General features: G+C 38.7%; 1 pseudogene; it reads left to right on the top strand.

The window, feature by feature from the left end:
- The first annotated feature begins 17,990 nt into the window (after positions 1 to 17,990).
- LOC137740790 (L-type lectin-domain containing receptor kinase IX.1-like) lies at positions 17,991 to 19,398 on the top strand (annotated as a pseudogene).
- Positions 19,399 to 20,080: the final 682 nt, after the last annotated feature.

The following is a 20,080-nucleotide window of genomic DNA, read 5'->3' as shown; positions in this document are numbered from 1 at the left end:
ACCAAATTGACGTTATTTAACGCACATACACCAAACATTCGTCCATAACTTTCTCATACGTTGCTCAATTTGGGTGTATGAATATACCACGGTGATCTACACGACGTCACGAACGCGTGACAATTTTTAGAACTCAATTTGGAGCTCTCACGCGCCCCCACGCGCACTGTTCACGCGCTGCCCACGCGCGCGTCTTCTTCCTCGCGTCGCCGGACTGGTTCGCCGGCGGTGGTGTTTTGCCGGAATTTCTGGGTAAATTTCAAAGTGTCATAACTTCTTCATTTCTTAACCATTTTCGACGTACTATATATCAAAATGAAGGTATTGACGAGACGAACACATCCATACCTGTCTCGACCCCTAACTCGCCGTGGTTTCGCCGGAAAAAGCCTCGACAGCTCCGGCCAACTTTGAACACGACGATCCCGACGTCCAAACTTCTCCAACGAAGTACTCCGAGGCTCCTTGGGACCTCACTAACACATCTACAAGCTTCAAAAGTCCAAAAACTAACTAGATTAATCTTTCATGAACAGTACTCGAAATCGGAATACCTCGAATCGACACGAAAACGAAGGATTTCTCACCTGAAAATGGTATGGTTGCACTCGTACGAGCTTCACGAGTTCGATGGTGTCCTTAGTTTCTTCGATCCATCAAGGTTTGGGTGATTTGTGTGTTGTCCGTACGTTTTTGAAGAAAGAAGAAGGAAGAACGGAGCTTGGGAGAGAGAGAGAGAAGTGACAGAAAAGAGACAGAGGGAGAGGGAATCACGGGAGAGAAAGAGAGTGTGTGAGTGTGTGTGTGGTCCTACAACACTACACAACACAACACTACACGTAAATGTAACGAACTAGGGGTAAAATTGTAATTTCAAATGTACATTTCGATATTTCCGGGACGGGATGTCACAACCGACCCTCCTTAATAGAATTTCGTCCCGAAATTCAAAACAACCAATCAACGACCCCTAGTGGTCAAAGAACAATCTAGGATACAAATCCCTTATCCAATCTTCTGTCTCCCATGTAACTTCCTCGACTGACTGATTTCTCCACAAAACTTTCACTAAATTCACCGTCTTGTTCCTCAGAACCTTCTCTTTCCAATCTAAGATCGTTAACGGTTCCTCGTCATACGTCAAATCTAGATTAATTCTCAATAGTTGCACCGGAACTCCATGTGACGAATCTGCCACCTAGTGACAACGCATCGAAATATAATACATTATGCACCTTAGCCGATTCTGAAGACATCACCAATTGTATGCAACTTCATCGATTCCTTTAGTGGTCAAAAACGGTCTGATGTGTTTAAGACTTATTTTGTCTCCTTTCCAAATCTCACTATTTCTTTTCGTAATGAAATTTCTAAGAATGTTGAATCATGAAACACATCATGCTCTTACAATAACTCTGGAAGTAATTCAAGCAACTTCACCTACTCTTCGATGATCACATAAAGTCCGAGGTACTTAGGACTTAATTTGCTTTCCTTTCCCAGCCGAATCATACTTTTCTAAAGTGAAAACTTCAAAATTATAAGATCATCTACGTTAAACACTCGATTAGTGACATGTTCAACTATTAATCTCTTTTGCCATTCCTGGCTACTCTCAGGTTAAACTTAATCACCTGAATACTTTGAGAAGACTTATCCATAGTTTCAGGGCCTACCAAAACTCTTTCGTGATCGAATCTTCTCTATCCAGAAGTATTTCTTCCACAAATCAACAAAAATCGACACATTTCATGGTCCTTATGGCGTTACATCGGAAACTGCACAACTAACATACTTAAGAAACTCAGCAGTTCCGTAACCCAAATCTCTTCTCCATAAAACATATAAGTACTGTTGCACTGTGGTTGTTACTCAACACTGGAGTAAATGTACTAACTTGGTACATTGATCAACTATCACTTCAAGTTCAATCATAACCATCCTATTCTCGAACTCAGCAATCTTTCTTTTTCCCTTCTTTCTTTGCCTTGGTTAATTCTTAATTTTCTTCGTCAACCATTTGAGTCTTGAGTACGACCTTACTAAAAAGACTTAACTTGAAAATTAACAATTACAACTTCTTCTCAATCTTCCATTCTCAACTTTACTTCAGTTGATTTCCAATCCACAAGAAGACAATCTTGGCAAGCGTGCCAGACATTAACTCTTACCACAGTCTTTTCACCAAGTGCATCAGCTAGAACAATTTTACGATCACCCTGGTCGTACAATTATGTTCATTAAACAATTCAATCCATCTTCGCTGTCTCATATCAAAATCCTTCCAAGTAATGGATATTGGAGACTTTTTGGATTCGTAAAAATCTTGCATTCTTACCAAATATAATGTCTTCATAACTTCACAGCAAGAATGGTAATCATGACTTCCAAATCACCAGTAGGGTAATTCATTTCATGAGGTTCCTTTTGTCGTGAAACGTATGCAATCACCCTAACATTTGCATCAACATGCATCCAATACCATTCAAGAAACATCACTAAAATTTATGATTACCACTATTCTCTGGGAATACTAAAATACGTGCATGAGTGAGGAAATACTTCAGTTGTTGAATTCTTTGCTCACAATTTCCTTCCCACTCATACATAACCTCTTTTCTCAACAATCTCGTCAATGACAAAGCAATGACTGAAAAATCTTTCACGAACCGTCCATGATAGCTTGTTAAGCTAGGATAACTCCAAATCCCAATCACGATTCGTGGTTGTTCTAAATTCTCAATTCCTGCTGCCTTTTAAGGATTCACTTGAATACCTTCAGCAGATATAGCAAATCTTAGAATGCCACTTGATTCATTTAACTTTAGCATTTGCTAAACTTAGTATATAATCGACGTTCCCTCAATCTTTGCAATACCGATTTAAGATGTTTAGCATACTTTGCTCTTGTCTTATCAATCTTTTCAATAGCAACAACAACAAATCGGTCTAGATATCATTGGAATACTTTATTCATCAAATTCATAAAGTAGTAGATGCATTCGTCACTCCGAATGGCATCACCAAACTTGAAATGACCTTAACGAATCCTGAAAGTTATCATAAGGGCATCCTCACCGATAATCTTCAACTAATAATATCCAGACCTCAAATCAAACTTAGAAAATATACAACCACCTAGAAGCTGATCAAACAACCATCAATGTGAGGTTACGAATAACGGTTTTCAATTGTTACTCGATTCAACTGCTTATAATCAAAGCACAGCCTTAACGTCTATTTTCTTTCTCACCAATAAACTGGGGTTCCCCCAACGTAATGTACTAGGTTGAATAAAAACCTTTATCAACCAATTTCCAATTCTCTTAGTTCAAAAGGCAACATTCTATAATATAAGGTTTGTACCTGGAGATAAATCAATAGTGAACTTTACATCTTTGACTGGCGGCAATCCAGGTAAATTCTCAGGGAAAATGTCAGTTAAATGTTTGACTACTCCCACTTCTTCCACACTACTAGGAGTGACATCACTTAGCACCACATGATATAAATATCCTTGGCAGCCTTTTGATAATAATCTCTTTGCTCTCACAGCATAATTAACGGTCTGCCTCACTTCACTTTGCATACTTACAAAAGTAATCTCTAGTCATCCAGACCGATGGAAAATAACATATAATCAATTCAACATTCAGCTATAAACATAGCTCATACTCTTTCATTCTAATCAACTCAGCCCTCGGCTGCATATATAACTCATACTTAACTCATCATATCCTGTATATCTTGCACACATTCAGTACCACCTCGCGTGGTCTGCAACTCGTCACTGTATATAACATAATATGCTCTAGAATAACATCGAAATCCACAATCTAGTGAAACAAAAGTAGCTGGCAACAATATATACTCTACTATTACTGAGCACTCTAAATAAGTACGATACTAACATAAGATAACCTACCGGTTTACTTGCTTAACGAATCCACGAATAAGTTATTAATATTACGGTCTGCAGCCCGCAATACTGATAAATCATCGTTGTCTCGATAAGTAAGCAACAACTCTCGAGGGTGTAATATTACTATTTTGCCACTCATTAGAAAATACATACACACGTCTCAACCGCGTTTAAATACTACTTTCTAGGCAATAACAATAATAACGTAAAATTTCTACATTATTAACAAATAGACTCTAGCTAAGTCATTAAGAATAATTATCGTACCCCTAATCAAATCCAAATAATTCTGAGTATCTTGCAGTGATGTGTAGTTAACACATCCCTGGGCTTGTTGTTGTCTCCCACAACCTCTATTAGTGTAACTACTTCTTTCATGTACACCACGGCCTAACTGACCATAATTAATAGATCCAGGAACTTGCTGGATCGACACCAGTTGTGGCAAAGAAGACTGCTAAGGCTTCTGTTGGCTTTGGACATAATTTGCAGTTCTATGTCCCATCTATCCACTTGTAAAGCGTCCACTGCTTTCTCGCCTACATTCTCAAAGGTGTCCATTATTGTACCTACAGCCCAAAGGTACATTTCTTTTACCAAAATCACCTTGTCTCTGAGATCTGAGATTACCAATACATCTATCACTTCACCTCTGGTCAATGGCATTAAAACCTTTGCCAAAAGAACTAGAATTAGCTTCACTTCTTTTGAAGTTCCGAATCTTTCGAGGTTCTCGAGATGACTGGCCTTTATCCTTGTCATCATTCCTCTGATTCCTATTCCTTTATTCTTCTTCATCATTATCGCTAGACATAATCTCAGAGTCCTTAATTCTTAATAAAATCTCGTAAAACTCCTTGTAATAATTACAATAGGTAGTGGTCGCCAAAGAACGCCACTTCTTCTTATTACCCAGCCTAAAATGACGAGACATCTTTGCCGGATTATCATCAACATCCGGATGGTAATAAGGCAAGTCCGTAAACTTTCTATAATACTTATTCGCCGTCATCTTTCCTTGTCTCACATTTGCAAACTCTTGCTTTCTACTATCATAAGATGTCGAAGGAAATAATTCTTTTCTTTAAACAAATCCTTAAACAATTCTCAACCGGCTGTTTCCTCCGGTGACAACAAATTATACTCCTGTTTCCACCAGGATACAAGTTCATAACTCAAACCAGGTAGTCGTCTCAACCCTTCTGTCAAAAGGAAGATTCCTTTGACTTGCATAATCTAAAACATCTTTTCCAATTGGTTAATCCATCACTTTGCTCCCTCAGGTTCATCATTTCATAAGGTGATTCAAATTCAACTCATAACCCATCTTAAAATGTCCCTTTTTGATAATATACTGAATCACCAAAATAATAGTTTCCCCTAATAGCTAAATCAGGGAGACTAAGTTCCTCTAACTACGTGGTTTGCTACGAGGCGGTGTAGTTCTGACAGAATTCACTAGAACTTCTCAAGATGTCCAAGATTGAAACTTAGGCTCTGATACCAACTGACACACCCCGTCCCGAAGGAGGGCATGCTGGCCGTCACGTGAGAGTGACGTAACCATTTGCACAGTACGGAAGCTTTAAAGATACACAATTTCTAAGATGAAACACCCGAAGGTGAGTCCTCATTTGGTCCATTCTGTCAGAACACCGTGAAATTCCTCGTAGTCACCACACCTTTGCAATTCTTGAACCTGGAGGGGCGCAAAACAAAGTTGAGTGGGTCAGCAAAACAATTCTTTTCCAAATCCAAACACTTCTCAAAACTTTGTAACCCCTCGCCGTAAAACAAGTATAATTTCCCAGAAAATAAACATATATACGTATGTATAAATATGCCAAACATGCTCAAGGGTATATCATTCATGCTCAAGAATATGCCATTCATGCTTGAGAATATGTCATTCATGCTTGAGAATATGCCACATTAGAATCTCATAATAAATGTAAATGCTCAAGCATAATTCACATCAATAACATATAATGATAGAGCTCCAATCTCAACTCAATATCTGAATCTGCACACGAGTCGGAGCCACCTAACGTGGTCTGCACGACAGGACTGGGTGTAATATATACGCTCTAGTGCTACGATCACGTGAAGACTGTGCGAATAATCGCGGGTCACCTACGAGTCGGAACCACCTAATGTGGTCTCCACGACAAGGCTTGCACCTAACTTGGATCCAAGGCGAGCGTGTGGTGCTGGTGAACATACACGTGAAGGACTCTGCCCCTCTCTGGGCGGGAGCACTAACACCGGGGGTGCAGATTATGAGCTCTCTAAGCATCTCAAACTACTAATGAAATACAACCATGAATACCACTTACCTGGTACTTACCTGTGCGTCCACAGCACCAAATACACATAAATATAAATGTATGCTACTACCAATGCATGTGATGATAGTAGTTCAATCGTAGCTTACCTGGGCCTCCTCAGCACCATGCAACAGTATGCATAATTATGGTAATGCACATATTAAAATATGGTGCATATATGACAGGATAATTAATTCGTATTTCTTTTAAAATACGTTTCTGGGAAATACGTCAAGCATACGTATATATATATATACTGAAAAATAACTGCCCACTCACAGATCACATCGACGTCTCATAGGTCCCTGAACCTCCCCTAGCTTGGTTACCTTCTTCCTTTGTATAATTTTCACCTATACAAAAAGTAACCAAATTGACGTTATTTAACGCACATACACCAAACATTCGTCCATAACTTTCTCATACGTTGCTCAATTTGGGTGTATGAATATACCACGGTGATCTACACGACGTCACGAACGCGTGACAATTTTCAGAACTCAATTTGGAGCTCTCACGCGCCCCCACGCGCACTGTTCACGCGCTGCCCACGCGCGCGTCTTCTTCCTCGCGTCGCCGGACTGGTTCGCCGGCGGTGGTGTTTTGCCGGAATTTCTGGGTAAATTTCAAAGTGTCATAACTTCTTCATTTCTTAACCATTTTCGACGTACTATATATCAAAATGAAGGTATTGACGAGACGAACACATCCATACCTGTCTCGACCCCTAACTCGCCGTGGTTTCGCCGGAAAAAGCCTCGACAGCTCCGGCCAACTTTGAACACGACGATCCCGACGTCCAAACTTCTCCAACGAAGTACTCCGAGGCTCCTTGGGACCTCACTAACACATCTACAAGCTTCAAAAGTCCAAAAACTAACTAGATTAATCTTTCATGAACAGTACTCGAAATCGGAATACCTCGAATCGACACGAAAACGAAGGATTTCTCACCTGAAAATGGTATGGTTGCACTCGTACGAGCTTCACGAGTTCGATGGTGTCCTTAGTTTCTTCGATCCATCAAGGTTTGGGTGATTTGTGTGTTGTCCGTACGTTTTTGAAGAAAGAAGAAGGAAGAACGGAGCTTGGGAGAGAGAGAGAGAAGTGACAGAAAAGAGACAGAGGGAGAGGGAATCACGGGAGAGAAAGAGAGTGTGTGAGTGTGTGTGTGGTCCTACAACACTACACAACACAACACTACACGTAAATGTAACGAACTAGGGGTAAAATTGTAATTTCAAATGTACATTTCGATATTTCCGGGACGGGATGTCACAACCAGTATTGACTTTTAATGTAAAAATGTGGTTTTCCGTTAAAGTGAACAGTACCGCGGGCTTTTTGTTAAAAATCCCTTTAATTTATCCACATTTTTACATCACTCACACTTTTGGTTACGTCACCTTCGGGTGACGGCCAGCACGTCTTGACTCCTATCGGGGTGTGTCACATGAAAATCTATGGAAGACTTTGAATGTGAGATTTATATTTGGGTGAATTTTGAGTTAAATAATTTTTTTTTAATTATTTTAGCCGTTAGATTTAAATTTGAGCCATTAGATCTTTTTTTTTTTTTATATCGTTAGTTTTAATTATATTCGACTCAATTGTTGGATTTAATAAATATATAAATATAAAACTAAGAAAAAAGGTTTGAATGTGTACTGTTGGATCAGCCAAAACCCCATTTGATTATGGCCGCATGATCACATAAAGAGCCGTTAGGCTCATCACTTCCATTAGACAACCAAAAGACAAGCCCATGCGGGTGGGCCAGGAAAGCTGAGTAGCCTAGTGCGTGCGGGCCATGCGCGCATCTAGGCTGGGCTAGTTTAGTCCACTTTCCTTATTCCACTCTCACATGTGGGCTCTACCACTAATTTTGGGCTAAATCTTGGGGGCTTTGAGCTTTATGTTTTTCTTTTTTTTCTTTTTTTTAACACTTAACCCAATTTTAGAACAAGGGTTTGAGAGAAATGGGAAGGGAATAGAAGGGAAAATTTAGGACTTACTTCAAGGATTAAAGTTGGTCTTAAATAATAAAGAGCAATAAAAACTAGAAAATTTCATTTTTAATCCTTAAAAAAGATGCGTTTTAGACTATAACATTGTGTAAGATTAAAATTTAATTTTAGTCCCTGATACATTTAATCATCTCATTTATTAATTGTATTTTGATGTTTTATTTCTTTCTTTTTTCCTATTTTTGATGTATTAATTACATTTCGTTCATCATAATATATTTTGATGTCTGCATTTAGGTAAACTAATTTTTTTTTATATAATATAGGAATATACAATTTGTATAATCTTCATTTAGGTACATTAATTCATTTGATGTTTGCATTTCGGTATATCAATTGATACAAATATATAGGTACATTAATTCAATATAATACTTTTCGGTACATTAATCCAATATAATACATTTTGGTACATACATTTCGGTATTGACATTTAAGTACATTAATTCAATATAATACATTTCAATACATACATTTAGGTTCATAATAATATATGTCGATACAAACATTTCGGTACACTTATGTATTTACATATTTATGTGTCTCTAGTTTCTTTTAATATTTTCTCATTTATAATAATTTATAATTGAAATAACTAATATGTGCATATTAATAAAATTAAATGTGGAGACATTAAATAAAAATACACATTAAATAACAAAAATAGAATATAAATTTTAATAAAACAACACTTTAAGGTATTAAATTGAATATGTAATCTAGTACTAGGTTTTTTTTTTTCCCTTTAAATTATCATCTTTTACAAGGACTTAGCCCAATCCCTTTATATTAAAGCCTTTTTTTTTTTTTTGTGGAAATCGATAGTTTATTAGATAGCTAGCAAAGGTTCCAAAGAAAAACCTCAAACCCAGAAATATATAGTACATCAAGACATCAAATAGGGAAAAAATAGCACATACACCCCCTCCCCTTATAAACTTTCCTCTACAAGAAGATCCAGTATAAAGGGAGAGGGATATGATAGCCATTCCGACACGCTACCTAAAGGCAAACTGTAACAAGCTAGTCGATGTGACACATTGTTGACCTGACAATGGATATGGGTACAAAGATCTTCAGTGATTGAAGGGAGCAAAGCCTTAGTGTCTTCGATAATCTACCCCAGAGGTGACAGATTAGTCAAGGGATTACGTAGCGCTCCAATAATCTAAAAAGAATCACCTTCAATTAATAAATTATGTAAACCCCTGTTCGTCGCCCATACCACGCACTCTTTAGCTGCAATAGCCTCTGCTTGTAGAGGGGATAAAACGTTAGGGTAGTTCTTACTGAGAGCAGCCACAAAGTTACCATTGTCATCATGAACAATGATCCTAACACCTCCAATCAAGTTGTCCCGATTCCAAGCCCCATCAAAGTTGAGTTTCAGGCGTCCTGACCAGGGTGGGGATGATCCATCGGGAGGGGATGAAATTGCAGCACTGAGGGATGGATGATTCGCATTCACTCGAACAAAGTCCTGCCACCATGTTGTTGCACGAGAGGCCGCCACTTCTGGTAAGTCGCACCATAGCTTTGCATTTCTGCAATTCCAAATTGCCCAGCAGATAACCATGAATAATTCAAACTTGTCATGTGGGAGAGAGGCATCGAAATCTGAAGCCTAATCATGAAAGGAAATAGAGTGACGTTCATGATGAAGGAGACCAAGAACTGAGGAAAGCTATGCACAATGGACAAAATGGCAATCTTGGATAATGTGGGATGTGGTCTCGCCAAAGGCATTGCAGAAAGTACTCAACATATTGTTTGGGATTCATTTTGAAGATAGGTTGGATTTGATATGAACAATATTCCTGCACAATCTCCAGAACATCATTCGAACCATTGGGGGAACATTGGCCTTCTACGAAGCAGTCCAAAGAGAAGAGGAGGTAGACCCCGACGAAGATCCATGTTGACATTGCACAAAGGATATGAGCCATTCCCGAGCTATATGGTAAGCCGATTTAATAGAAAATCTTCCCTTAGAGTCAAAATTCCATGAGAGACATTCTTCACCGTTGCAAATGCTCAAAGGGATGGACTTGATTACATTCACCTCAATGGTCAAGAAAGTGGCAACAAGCAGGTTGTGATCCCAATTCGGCGAAGCTAAGACAATCAGGTCCGACACTAAAGACAAAGTGTTCCCCATCGGCTTTGGGGAGAATGGCCTGAATGAGTAAGGCAGGGGGATCCATGAATCATCTTAGATTCGCACCTTTAATCTGGAGCCAACAAGCTATTTTACCTCGCGATTGATAACACCCCTTGAGGCACAGATACTACGCCAAACAAATGAACAATTTGGCTTAAGCTTAGCTCCAAAATTGTACACATGGGGTAGTATTTTGCCTTGAGGATTTTACCCACCAAAGAATCAGGCTAAAAAATTAGGCGCTAAACTTGCTTAGAGAGAAACACCAAGTTAAAAGCATGGAAATTTTGAAATACCAAATCGCCTTCGGACTTGGGTTGGCAAAGTTTGTCCCAGAAAAGCCAGTGTATTTTGTTCTATCCGCCTGGCCTATTCCACCAAAAAGTCGCAATTAAGTTGTTTAGTTCGTCACAAAAGTATTTGGGCAATAGAAAGCTGCTCATGAGATATAGAGGAATATAATGGGCCACCGATTTTACGAGTAAATCCTTACGTGCTGCACTCAACAGGCGCCCATTCCAGCCTTGGAGGCGTTTTCATAGGCGTTCCTTAATATAATCGAAACAAAGTCCTCGGTTTCAACCAACCAATGTAGGCTGCCCCAATTACTTTTCATAGAAGATCACAACTTTCACACCAAGGGCGGAAGCCAGGTGGGCCTTGTAGGTGCTGCAGACATTCCGACTGAAACACACCTCACTATTGTGGAGGTTGACTTTTTGTCCCGAGGCCCGCTCATAGACAGATATGATATTAGAAATCTAGTAGCAATCAGTCATAGAGGCACGTGCGAAGATGAAGCTATTGTCGGCAAAAATGAGGTGGTTCACCTCTGGGGACCCATTACCAATTGATATTCCTCTGATAAGACATGTCTGTTCTTTGGCCGCAATAATGGCTGAGAATCCTTCAGCAAATAGAAGGAATAGGTAGGGTGACAATGAGTCGCCCTGCCTTAGGCCCCAAGATGCTAAAATATAACTTTTAGGACGCCCATTGACCAGAAAAGAGAACGATACAGTGGAAACCAAAGTCATCACCAAATTGATCCAGATAATAGGGAAGCCCAATTTAGTCAGTACCCACTTCAAATACGACAATTCAATACGGTCATATGCCTTACTCATGTCCAGTTTGAGTGAGAGCAATCCATTTTTCCCCCGCCTATGTTTTGAAAGTAAGTTGGCCACTTCCGATGCAATGATTGAGTTATCCAATATGTTGAGTCCCGGCACAAAAACCGATTGCTGAGGCGAGATGATGCTAGGTAGAATAAGTTTAAGGCGGTTTGCCACAACCTTAAATATAACAAGCACAAGCTTATTGTTCATAGTTGGGCCATCTTAGTCGATATTTTCACTTTCAGGATAAGGCAAACCTGAGTAAAGTTGATCTACTTTAAAATCTTCCCAGTTGAAAAGGATGAGGTGATGGCAGCCGCAATATCATGACCCTCTATTTCCCAATATTTTTGGAAGAAAACTTAAGGTATTCCATCAGGTTTAGAAGCAGTGGAGGGTTTCATCTGGAATAGGGCCATTTTGACTTTCCATAGTGACATCACGGAGCAGAATGGGTTCCATCTAAGCTGTGATTTTGGGCTGCATACAATCAATTACCTCATAATCATCACCAGAGTATGATGTTTTGAAAAGGTCCTGAAAATAGTCCAAAACCACCCCTTCAACACCCGCATCCGTATCTTGCCAGTGTCCTCGGGAGTCCTTAATTCTCAGGATCCAGTTCTTTGATCGTCGACTATTTGCCCTCTAGTGGAAAAAACAGGTGTTCCGGTCTCCTTCCTTCATCCACAACACTTGAGAGCGTTGACACCAGTAACATTCTTCCTCCCCTACCAGGGTTTCTAGCCTTTGCTCGAGCAAATCATGATCCGCCAAAGACGAACTAGTTAGAGGGAGGCCAAGGATTGCACCCAGTTTGGCTCAAGTCTAAGAGTTCTCCACCTTGTAGGACTTGAACTCCACATACTACCATTTTATCAAAGCTATCCGTGTAATTTTAATTTTTTGTGCAACCTAGAACATAGGAACGTCGGAGACAGGTGTATCCCAAGCCTCCTCTATCACCCCAAAACAACTATCATTTCTAGTACAAATTCCTCAAGGCTTAAACTTTACTGAAAATGACTTAAATTTAAAAAAAATGACAAAACTTTAATATAATAAAAATAAATAAATTAATGCGCAAGACCCTGCGCTCTAGTCACACACATTATTTTTGAAACTGAATGGTACTACACTATTTTTGAAACTAAATGGTACTACACTATTCTGAAACCAAAGGTATTAAACTATCTCTGAAACTGAACACTATTTTTGAAAACTGATCACTAATTATTTCTGAAACTAAATACGAGTACTACATTATTTTAGAAATTGAACACGGGTACTATTGTCACGCCCCGATCCTGACATATGTCCAAGATCGACACGTGACGTCACCAAATACCCGTATCTCTAACATACCCCGCCTCTGGGATATGGGCAAAGCACAACTCAAGAATCAAACCGCGTAGTAATTTTTCGTACACTTTATGGCTGCATCTAACCTCCTCGTTAGATTGCCTACGTACCCTAAACAGAGATCAAGTCACTCGTAGTTCATCATTCACTACTCTCGAACATCCATCGCATAAACCATTATGTCTCAACATAATAACACAATTCAAGCATGTAGCACCTCAAGGAACATTCAACGAAGTACAATAATATTCTCTAGTTATCTTGCCATTCACACACACCTATGCTTTCAAACACCATTCGATAATCATAGCAATCAATAACACATACAATACATCGAAATGCAGGGCTAGAGTGACACAGTTCAGCCAAAGCCTACATCTCTGAAGCTGAAATTGAATCCACGGAGCCAACAAGTCAAATGATACGATTTCAGACCACTCAACGATATCCATCAACATCAAGTTCTGGACCACTTAACGGAACTAAAACACCAAGTGGGATTTCGAACCACTCAATAGAATCGTGGAGTAAAAGGGATTTCAAACCTCTCAACGGAATCTGAGTGGATACGATTCCGGACCATCACTTAACGGAATTCGAGTAGATATGATTCCGGACCATCACTCAACGGAATCGTGGAGTATAATGGATTCCGGATCATCACTCAATGGAATCACAGAGTACAAGGGATTCCAGACCTCTCAACAAAATTCGAGTGGATACGATTCCTGACCATCACTCAATGGAATTTGAGTGGATACGATTCCGAACCATCACTCAACGGAATCGCAAAGTAAAAGAGATTCTGGACCATCACTTAATGGAATCTGAGTGGATACGATTCCGGACCATCACTCAACGGAATCCGAGTAGATACGATTCTAAACCATCACTCAACGGAATCCGAGTGGATACAATTCTGAACCATCACTTAATGGAATCGCGGAGTAGAAGAGATACCGGACCATCACTCAACGGAATCCATATGGAGCAGGGAATCAGACCATCACTTAAAGGAACCCCAACGGAAACCCAATCCCAGATCACTCAACGAAACCGAGCGAAAGGCCAAGGAATATATCAATGGCTCAAAGAAACAATACAAGAACCAAGTACTCAATTTAGAAGGGTTGAACATAACAAGAAGTGAAATAAGGAAACAATATGTGAAACAAGTGTCGAAGCAACAAACCCTATGATAATGGGTTAACGGTCCACTACTAGCCCTCACAATTCATCACATCATGTCAATCATACAATGCAACCACATTTTAAACATGCACATCAAATTACATTTCATAAATGTTTCCAATCCACAATCAAATCACAATTAAGGATCATAGAATGATGGCTAAGTATAAAAATAACAGTTCAATAAAAATCACATATATTAAAGTCACCAGTACGTAAATCGAGACACATGTCAACGCGATGAGCCCACTAAACTCCATGAGTTCTCAACAACACTCTAAGATAAACGACACCTTAGAATAACACAGACAAATTGACTAAAAAGTCAACCGTCGATCAAGATCGAGAATAGGGTCCATAACCATAGAATTCTAAACCAGAAGATCCGCCAATCAGATTTATGATCCGTAACTTCCCAAGAGTCTCACTACTATTCTAGAACAACATACTAATATTTTATTACGATCCCTCAGTTGGATCTCCGCCAATCTCTAAAATTAAGTGTCGGTCAACATTTGATAATTCAATTTGGGAAGATCCATACGTCAGATTCCCAATCCGTCAGTTCCTCTGGTCCTCAAATATTATGTATTATAATTTATAAGGTTTGGTAACGATCTAACAGTTGGATCGTCAATTCATATAATAACCAAATGGCGGCTGAAAATGCAATCAACTACGAAACTATAGTAAATCATTAGCATTTCACTAAACGAATGTCAAATATGGAATCAGGGCATCAAAATTATCCTAGAATGGTCAGGTGGGGCCTCAGCCCACGTGCTGCCGTACGCAGCAGCTAGCCGCCTCGACATGCCGGAAAATTCAACTATTTCTAAAAATTACCAAATTTCATAGAAATGTAGATCTTAATGAGTAAAGAAAGTTTTATACCTGTGGCCAAGTCCAATTTAGCCGGGAAAAGCTCCAATTTTCCTCGAACCTGCTGGAAACCCTAGAAATGGGTGGCTTTGATCCGTCACCTCCAGTGTTCCACTACCCTATGGATGTTTGGGCTTAGTTCTAGGCCTCAAGAGAAGTGTTATGGTGGTGGTGATTGAAGAAAATTGTTTCACAAGTGGAGGATCTCAGGCAAGGTTTCTCGTGGCACCCACAGTGGGTTTTGCACTAAACTACAACTAAATTTCTTCTGATTTTAGGTGGAAATGGTAGAGGGGAGGTTGGGCAGGTGTTTGGTAGGAGTGGTAAGCCGTGAATCGCTAAAAAAATTTACAAAAAACCATCAAGAATGTCGCTGGAACTCGGGTCAGGTCGCGGGTCTTTAAAGGGATCTGATTCCCTCTTTTTCTTTTCTCTCTTTTCCCCTCCCTTCTCTTGTTTCTGATTGGGTAGCCCCCATTTTCTCTCCTCTCCTTTTCTTCCCAGTTGTCCATCTCTCTCCTTTCTCTTCTTTTCCTTTCATCTTAGCCACACACGTGGCACATCACATTGCTCCAAAAAATCTAGAGCCTTCTAAAGTGAAGGAAAATTACCAAAATGTCCTTAACTTTAAACTTTAATAACTCCTTCATTATAGCTCCGTTTCACGAACGATTTGAGTTTACGCATTCATGAGATCGAGCTATATTCGAAAACATAAATTATGACCTCAAAAGGCCTACAGATTTTAAATAACTAATTTCCAAACTTCAAACTTTGTAACTAGTTTAATTAAAATCTAAATTCAATTAAATTAATTAAATTCCCAAAAAATAATATAAAATCTCAATAATACCAATACGTAGATTATAACAGTGAAATATAAGAACGGGATTTCATAGCTACACTATTTTTGAAACTGAGCACAAACAATATTTCTGAAATTGAACACAACTGACTATTTCTTAAACTAAATACGGTAGAGAGGTGAGACAACTTATGGATATATGATTTGTTTGTGAGAACAAATTTCTACAGGAAGATGAATTTTGAGTTCCGAAAAAGAAATTGTGGTCATGATTATTACATTTTTGTGATTTTTCAAAAGGTTTTCACAAAACTTAATGAGTCTTACATGTTTATATTTAATCCAAATATCACATACAATTGTATAATAGATATACGCTCATACTTGAATATCACGAAGAGAATATGCATTAGAAAAATCTAACCTTCAAAACATGTACTTGTAATTCATAAGTGATTGATAGAATTGCATAGGATAGTTAATGGCGAGGGCTGAATACTATTGCTTTTTACATTTGTTTTTCTAAAATTAATTTGTTTTCTCTGTGTTGCCTAGTTTCACAAAACGCAATTTCAATTATTATACTTTTTGTTATTTTATTTCAATTCACAACTTCAAATCTTTTCAAAATTTTGTTTGACGTAGTTAACTATGAGTTTATTTTATATACAAATTATTCATCTCAATCGTTGTAGATAACAATCTTACTTGAGCCGCTTATACTACAATTATTTTGTTCTCTTACAAGTACTTTTAGGTGTTTTTAATCATATTTTTGCAGGTGGTAAAAATTAGCACTTATGTTATAATTTGAAAGTTGTGCTAGAAACATGGTTCATACTCAAGTGGGAGAATGTACGAATATGAGTATGCAAGTGATTGCTATAGCCAGTTTATCCAAATTAGTGTAGAAAAGTCTTATGAGAAGAAGGTTACTTTGTCCTAATTTACATGGAATGAGACTTAGTATGTAAACTGGTTTTTACCACTTAAAGTTTGATAATGAGATTATTGGTGTTCTATGTGAATTCTAATAGGAGAATCATATTTGTCTCTATAAATACTGGTCGCTACTATCACAGAAAATGACGTTCATTATTGAACTTAGACGTGTTGTAAATTGAGCATATTATTTTTGTAATAGAGCAAAAACCTACTATATATTGAAGTCGCCAATGATTTCATTTTCGGGTTCAAAAAGGTCAGATTATTCTTACAGTATGCAGCTCCACATACACAGCTCATATAGAAGACTTCCCTCTACACAATCATAAAAATTTAAGCCACATAACACTAAGCTTAAGTTCCTAACCAATTTCCTCAGTATGTTCTTGTAAATGTATATAAACGCACCAGTCACCTGCACACTCACACATGCTGCATATTGAATATATAACAAGAAATAAATCATTTTTGTCACTTCCTCACTTTTAACGTTGAGGAGGCCCATGAAACTGTGTACATGACATGAATCCCCGATTAATCTCCATCTTTTTTTAACCTTTGACCAGAAAATAAAGAGAGATATTTTCTTAGCCAAAAATTTCGCGGCATTTTCCATGCTCGGACAAAACCTTTCCTCTTCATTATATTCCACTGACTTATAGATATGGAACCACCAGACATGTCGATTGTTGTGATAATAATTATTCAAGCTTTTACCCACTCTCACAAATTACATTATTGCTAAAGCCAATATTTGTCACATAGACGGGAAAAAAGAATTCGCAACTAATGCTCTATTTAAGGGCATCACTCGTCTAATAAACAACGACAAGTGTCTAGAATGTGAACCAATTGTCCAATTAGCAGATCTCATGTGTTAGAAATTGTCACAAGAGAGTTTCTATGTATGTACCCTTCTAAGAGACCAATACATTTGAATTGAATGTCCCCGCATTGGCAGTTTTTCCAACGTGAGACTTGAGAAGGTCAACAATCTTCTTTCTGTCAAAGTTACCACTTGATGATGTCATTCATATGGGATTTGCATCCCATCCGGATTTAAATTGTGAGAATCTCACATCCTAATCGTTTATTATACGTACGGTCAGAAATTATCTTGAATTTTTTTATTTAAAATTAAATACAAATAATATCTAACAAAAACTAACAATGCGATGTACCATGAATGATCATGAGGTGAGGATATCCATTCACCTACAACCGAACGCAAGGACAAAGCTGTTAGGATGGGCCTCCCCTACCCACCATACGTGGAGGTTGAGTTCGACATCTACCAGAATAATCAGTCAGACATCAACGATCCCGTGGGCGAACATGAAGGTATCGACATCAACTCTGTCATGCCTAAAATTACCATGCCATGGAATGGTAGCATTGTGGATGGAAAAATCAACAGTGCTAGGGTTAATTATGATTCCACGGCAAAAAATCTCAGCGTGGCTTTCACTAGTTATGTGAATGGAATTCAAGTGATGAGGTATCTTGATTACAGTGTTAATGTGAATGACTACTTGCGGGATAGGGTCATTGCGGGCTTCTCCGCTGCAACCGGCGATAATATCGCTGCCCTACACCGGATCAACTCCTGGAGTTTCAACTCAACTTCACAGCTGGTTGACATTGAAGCTCCACATCCCTTTTCTCCTCTACCTAAGTCAGGAAAGGGAAAAAATATAGGAATCGCAGTAGGGATAGGTGTTGGGGGATTTTCATTCTTGGTCGGTGGGATTGTGATTTGGTTCATCTTGTGCAAGAGGAGGAACGCAGGGGAAAATAGTGATGAAGAAGATGCTATGGTTTGCGACTTGATTGATGATGAATTTGGAAATGGGACTCGCCCGAGGAAGTTTTCCTATGGTGAGTTGGCTCGTGCCACAAATGATTTTTTGGAAGAAGAAAAGCTTGGAGAGGGAGGGTTTGGTGGTGTTTAGAGAGGCTTCATAGAACACTTGAACTCATTTGTTGCCGTTAAGAGGATATCGAGACGGTCTAAACAAGGATTGAAGGAATATGCAGCGGAAGCAAGGATCATTAGTCGACTTAAGCATCCGAATCTGGTGCAACTCATTGGTTGGTGCCATGGAAAAAAAACTCCTACTTGTTTATGAGTTGATGCCCAAAAGCAGCTTAGATTGTCATTTGTTCAAAGAAAAAAGCATGTTGAGTTGGGTGGTGAGGTACAAAATTGCTCAAGGCTTAGCATCCGGGTTGCTTTATCTCCACCAAGAATGGGAGCAATGAGTGCTTCACAGGGATATCAAATCCAGCATTCTTATGTTGGATTCAAATTTCAATGCAAAATTGGGGAAGTTCGGGCTAGCACGACTTGTAGATCATGGAAAAGAGCCGAAAACAACAGCTCTAGCGGGAACAGTGGGGTACATGGGTCCCGAATATGTTATCACAGGAAAGGCTAGTAAGGAGTCAGACGTGTACAGCTTTGGAAACAAGTAGTAATAATGAAGAGAACGTGGTGGAGTGGGGAAAGAGAAAGTGATTGAAGCAGCTGACTCAAGATTGTGTGGAAATTTTGACAAGAAGCAAATGGAGTGTATAACGATTGTTGGATTATGGTGTGCTCATCCAGATTACAATATGCCCCTTCTTCCAGCGAAGATGCCCGTCCCCACGTGATCATTTTAGTGCTTCCGAAGCTAAAGGAGGCGACATTGAGGGCAATTCATACTCAAGAAAGCAAGAAGAATCGTGCATTACTAGTGTAAGTGTAAACCAGGTAACAATCACAATGCTAGAGGGTAGGTAGTGAAAGCTATGACCTAGCTTATTGAGTATTAGCGAATCATCTTCTAGTCAACATATATGCTGCAAACAAGATATCCGACTCGTCCTCAACTTTCCCTGCGAATTGCTTCGAAAGCGATTTCTCATTCCTAGCTAGCTCTTTATTGATGATATGAAACACTAAACCCACTTTGACGACTAGTTGCTATACTGACAAAAAAATTGCATACAAAATCACCCGATAAAAAATTGCAACAAAAAAAAAAAACTGCAAATTTTATTGCATGGTGCCAAGATACCACTATTTTGGTCTTCCCTCAAATCAAACACAAAATTATTTAACCACTCAACTATATGGATTTGTAATATAGTTTTTTGTTTTCTTGGAATACAATGTTCGTATATTTTATTCATTACAATTTGATATCCTAAAGATTTTTAAAGTGTCTAATTTACTGTATCTCTTATGATAGCTAACTCTGTAAGTCGTTTGTGCACTCTTTTTTGTTTTTGTTTCAGTTTTCAAGATTCATGCACGGTACGCATGTTGGATTTCATTATAAAATACGTTAAT

Source organism: Pyrus communis, chromosome 7 (assembly GCF_963583255.1).
Source record: "Pyrus communis chromosome 7, drPyrComm1.1, whole genome shotgun sequence".
Taxonomy (NCBI): domain Eukaryota; kingdom Viridiplantae; phylum Streptophyta; class Magnoliopsida; order Rosales; family Rosaceae; genus Pyrus; species Pyrus communis.
This window is presented reverse-complemented; position numbering and strand designations above follow the sequence as displayed.